The sequence below is a fragment of the Myxocyprinus asiaticus genome, chromosome 3 (assembly GCF_019703515.2).
Source record: "Myxocyprinus asiaticus isolate MX2 ecotype Aquarium Trade chromosome 3, UBuf_Myxa_2, whole genome shotgun sequence".
Classification (NCBI taxonomy): Eukaryota; Metazoa; Chordata; class Actinopteri; order Cypriniformes; family Catostomidae; genus Myxocyprinus; species Myxocyprinus asiaticus.
In genome coordinates, this window is record NC_059346.1 from 55,390,346 (window position 1) to 55,396,444 (window position 6,099).

The window sequence follows — 6,099 nt, forward strand, 5'->3', positions numbered from 1 at the left end:
ATATGAAGCCATTTATTATCACATAGTTGTCTGACTCCTTTTTAAATCATAATGAAAACAGAAATCACCCAAATGGCCCTGATCAAAAGTTTACATACCCTTGAATGTTTGGCCTTGTTACAGACACACAAGGTGACACACACAGGTTTAAATGGTAATTAAAGGTTAATTTCCCACACCTGTGGCTTTTTAAATTGTAATTAGTGTCTGTGTATAAATAGTCTATGAGTTTGTTAGCTCTCACATGGATGCACTGAGCAGGCTAGATACTGAGCTATAGGGAGCAGAAAAGAACTGTTAAAAGACCTGCGTAACAAGGTAATGGAACTTATAAAGATGGAAAAGGATATAAAAAGATATCCAAAGCCTTGAAAATGCCAGTCAGTACTGTTCAATCACTTATTAAGAAGTGGAAAATTTGGGATCTCTTGATACCAAGCCAAGGTCAGGTAGACCAAGAAAGATTTCAGCCACAACTGCCAGAAGAATTGTTTGGGATACAAAGAAAAAACCCACAGTTAACCTCAGGAGAAATACAGGCTGCTCTGGAAAAAAACGATGTGGTTTTTTCAAGGAGCACAATACGATGATACTTGAACAAAAATGAGCTGCATGGTCGAGTTGCCAATGCCACAAAAAAGCCCGGTTACAATATGCCCAACAACACCTTGACACGCCTCACAGATTCTGGCACACTGTATTTTGGAGTGACGAGACCAAAAATAGAGCTTTATGGTCACAACAATAAGCGCTATGTTTGGAGAGGGGTCAACAAGGCCTATAGTGAAAAGAATACCATCTCCACTGTGAAGCATGGTGGTGGCTCACTGATGTTTTGGGGGTGTGTGAGCTCTAAAGGCATGGGAATCTTGTGAAAATTAATGGCAAGATGAATCCAGCATGTTATCAGAAAATACTGACAGACAATTTGCATTCTTCTGCATGAAAGCTGCGCATGGGACGCTCTTGGACTTTCCAGCACGACAGTGACCCTAAGCATAAGGCCAAGTTGACCCTCCAGTGGTTACAGCAGAAAAAGGTGAAGGTTCTGGTGTGGCCATCACAGTCTCCTGACCTTAATATTATCGAGCCACTCTGGGGAGATCTCAAACGTGCGGTTCATGCAAGACGACCAAAGACTTTGCATGACCTGGAGGCATTTTGCCAAGACAAATGGGCAGCTATACCACCTGCAAGAATTTGGTGCCTCATAGACAACTATTACAAAAGACTGCACGCTGTCATTGATGCCAAAGGAGGCAAAACACTGTATTAGGAACTAAGGGTATGCAGACTTTTGAACAGGGGTCATTTCATTTTTTTCTTTGTTGCCATGTTTTGTTTTATGATTGTGCCATTCTGTTATAACCTAGAGTTGAATATGAATCCCATAAGAAATAAAAAAAAATGTGTTTTGCCTGCTCACTCATGTTTTCTTTAAAAATGGTACATATATTACCAATTCTCCAAGGGTATGCAAACTTTTGAGCACAACTGTACAGACAGCACATTACATGCCCCACCAGAGACAGAAATATACTGGATCACTGCCACACAACCATAAAGGATGCATATCGCTCTGTCCCTAGAGCAGCTTTGGGACTCTCTGATCACTGCCTGGTTCATCTTCTTCCAAACTAAAGACAGAAATTAAAATCTGCTAAACCTGTTGTAAAGACTGTAAAGAGATGGACCAATGAAGCAGAGCTGGAACTACAAGCCTGCTTTGACTGCACTGATTGGAGTGTTTTTGAGGCTGCAGACACCAATCTGGACAAGCTCACAGATACTGTTACATCATATATCAGTTTCTGTGAGGATTTGTGCATCCCTACTAGGACTTATTTAACGTTTAACAATGACAAACCATGATTTACAGCAGAACTCAGGCAGCTTCGTCAGGCCAAAGGGGATACTTACAGAGGTGGGGATAAAGTCTTGTACAATCAGGCCAGGAACACACTGAATAAGGGAATCAGACTGGCTAAAAGAAGATACTCTGAGAAGCTGAAAAACAAGTTTTCAGCTAATGACCCTGCATCAGTGTGGAGTGGCATGAAACAACGTACAAATTACAGGACTCCTACCCCCAACTCTGTGGTGAACCAACAACTGGCTGATGACCTGAATGTGTTCTACTGTAGATTTGAAAGGCCCAATCTCACACCCCACATCCACTCTGACCTTCACTTCACACAAATACCAACACCTCCTGCAACCCCACTCCCCCCCCCTCCTGCTACTCAACCTGCACTTAAGATCTGTGAAGATGATGTGTGCTGTGTCTTTTGAAAACAAAAAATAAGGAAAGCACAGGGCCCATATGGCGTTTCACCTGCATGTCTTAGACCCTATGCTAACCAGCTGGCCCCCATCCTCACACAGATCTTCAATAGATCACTGGAGCAGTGTGAAGTTCCCTGCTGCTTCAAATTCTCAATCATCATTCCTATCACAAAGAAGCCAAAAATCACAGGACTTAATGACCACAAACCTGTCGCCATGATGTCTGTGGCATGAAGTCATTTGAGAGACTGGTGTTGGCCCACCTGAAGGACATCACTAGACCTTTTCTGGATCCCCTTCAATTTGCTTATCGAGCAAACAGGTCTGTGGATGATGCAGTCAACATGGAATTGCATTGTATCCTGCAACATCTGGACAGACCAGGGACATATGCAAGGATCCTTTTTGTGGATTTCAGCACGGCTTTCAACACCATCATCCCAGCTATTCTCCAGAATAAATTACACCAACTCTCTGTTCCCACATCTATCTATCAGTGGATTACTAGCTTTCTGACGGACAGGCAGCAGCTTGTGAGACAGGGAAAATTCACTTCCAGCACCTGTACAATCAGCACTGGTGCCCCCCAAGGATGTGTGCTCTCCCCACTACTCTTCTCCCTCTACACCAACGACTGCATCGCCAAGGACCCCTCTGTCAAGCTCCTGAAGTTTGCAGAAAACACCACTGTCATCGGCCTCATCCAAGATGATGATGAGTCTGCATACAGAAGGGAAGTTAAACAGCTGGCTGTCTGGTGCAGTCAAAACAACCTTGAGCTGAACACACTCAAAACGGTGGATATCATTGTGGACTTTAGGAGGAACACCCCAACACTGTCCCCCCTCACCATTCTAAACAGCACTGTGGCAGCAGTGGAGTCATTCAGTTTCCTGGGCACTACCATCTCACAGGACCTGAAGTGGGAGACCCACATTGACTCCATTGTGAAAAAGGCCCAGCAGAGGTTGTACTTCCTCCGCCAGTTGAGGAAGTTCAGGCGCTGCTGATACAGTTCTACTCAGCAATAACTGAGTCTGTCCTCTGCACCTCTATAACTGTCTGGTTTGGTTCAGCTACGAAATCGGATATCAGAAGACTACAAAGGACAGTTCGGACTGCTGAGAGGATTGTTGGTTGCCCCCTGCCCTCCCTTCAAGAACTATACACTTTCAGAGTGAGGAAAAAGGCTGGAAAAATCACTCTGAACCCCACTCACCCTGCACATTACCTTTTTGAACTGTTGCCTTCTGGCCGACGTTTCAGAGCTCTGAGTACCAGAACCGTCAGGCACAGTTTTTTCCCCCAGGCAATCTCATGAACAGTTAAAACTGCCCCACTGAGCAATAATTAATGTGCAATACGCAGCTTAGTCTTTTTATATTATCCAACACATCCTACCTCTTCTGCCATTACATTCCCTTGCACTGTATATAACCAATTTGTATTTAGATTTGCACTACGAATGTGTATGTGTGTGTGTATGTACAGGTGCATCTCAGTAAATTAGAATGTCGTGGAAAAGTTCATTTATTTCAGTAATTCAACTCAAATTGTGAAACTCGTGTATTAAATAAATTCAGTGCACACAGACTGAAGTAGTTTAAGTCTTTGGTTCTTTTAATTGTGATGATTTTGGCTCACATTTAACAAAAACCCACCAATTCACTATCTCAAAAAATTAGAATACATCATAAGACCAATAAAAAAACATTTTTAGTGAATTGTTGGCCTTCTGGAAAGTATGTTCATTTACTGTATATGGACTCAATACTTGGTAGGGGCTCCTTTTGCTTTAATTACTGCCTCAATTCGGCGTGGCATGGAGGTGATCAGTTTGTGGCACTGCTGAGGTGGTATGGAAGCCCAGGTTTCTTTGACAGTGGCCTTCAGCTCATCTGCATTTTTTGGTCTCTTGTTTCTCATTTTCCTCTTGACAATACCCCATAGATTCTCTATGGGGTTGAGGTCTGGTGAGTTTGCTGGCCAGTCAAGCACACCAACACCATGGTCATTTAACCAACTTTTGGTGCTTTTGGCAGTGTGGGCAGGTGCCAAATCCTGCTGGAAAATGAAATCAGCATCTTTAAAAAGCTTGTCAGCAGAAGGAAGCATGAAGTGCTCCAAAATTTCTTGGTAAATGGGTGCAATGACTTTGGTTTTCAAAAAACACAATGGACCAAAACCAGCAGATGACATTGCACCCCAAATCATCACAGACTGTGGAAACTTAACACTGGACTTCAAGCAACTTGGGCTATGAGCTTCTCCACCCTTCCTCCAGACTCTAGGACCTTGGTTTCCAAATGAAATACAAAACTTGCTCTCATCTGAAAAGAGGACTTTGGACCACTGGGCAACAGTCCAGTTCTTCTTCTCCTTAGCCCAGGTAAGACGCCTCTGACGTTGTCTGTGGTTCAGGAGTGGCTTAACAAGAGGAATACGACAACTGTAGCCAAATTCTTTGACATGCCTTGACCCCAGCCTCAGTCCATTCCTTGTGAAGTTCACCCAAATTCTTGAATCGATTTTGCTTGACAATCATAAGGTTGCGGTTCTCTCGGTTGATTGTGCAGCTTTTTCTTCCACACTTTTTCCTTCCACTCAACTTTCTGTTAACATGCTTGGATACAGCACTCTGTGAACAGCCAGCTTCTTTGGCAATGAATGTTTGTGGCTTACCCTCCTTGTGAAGGGTGTCAATGATTGTCTTCTGGACAACTGTCAGATCAGCAGTCTTCCCCATGATTGTGTAGCCTAGTGAACCAAACTGAGAGACCATTTTGAAGGCTCAGGAAACCTTTGCAGGTGTTTTAAGTTGATTAGCTGATTGGCATGTCAAAATATTCTAATTTTTTGAGATAGTGAATTGGTGGGTTTTTGTTAAATGTGAGCCAAAATCATCACAATTAAAAGAACCAAAGACTTAAACTACTTCAGTCTGTGTGCATTGAATTTATTTAATACACAAGTTTCACAATTTGAGTTGAATTACTGAAATAAATGAACTTTTCCACGACATTCTAATTTATTGAGATGCACCTGTATATATATATATATTGTCTATTGTGTATTCTATATATACTTTTTTCTTTTCAATATTTATTTATTTTGTATTCAATTTTTAATTATTTTTTAAAAGTCTTGTTGCCGATTTGTATTGTTGTATACTGGAAGCTCGTGTCACCAAGACAAATTCCTTGTATGTGTAAGCATACTTGGCAATAAAGCTCATTCTGATTCTGATTCTGAAAGTGGTTTATTTGATTATTTTTCATGAACACACAATTCATGTGTACAAGTGATCTGTCTCATCCTTTAATGTCTCTGGTAGTAATATCCTCTTCCCCAAAGTAATCTTAGAAAAATCCCCAAAATTCTTGAATCTTTAAACAATGAATCAAGAATATTTTAAAATGTCAAAAAGGAAGCCTGGATTGTGCATCAAAACAAAAAGCCTTTATTGGAGAGATCTGTCATGTCATCATGCATGAGGTGACTAACAGGACGAGCCCCTTCTCTTGTGCCATCAGGCTCCACATTTAGCTCCGTAGAAACAGTGCGGGCAAGGTTTCTATTGCTGAATTTTTTATTAATACATACAACACACACAAACACACAATAATAAATAAGACTTTGGTAAACACCTTTCTCATGTTTATTCCAAAAATGTAAACACAACGTTCTTCTTTATAAGGAATAGTTCACCCAAATATTCTCTCATCATTTATCAACATCATGCCATTATAGATGTAGGTCCATACAATGCAAGTGAATGGGTACCAACATTTTGAAGCTCAAAAAGCGCATAAA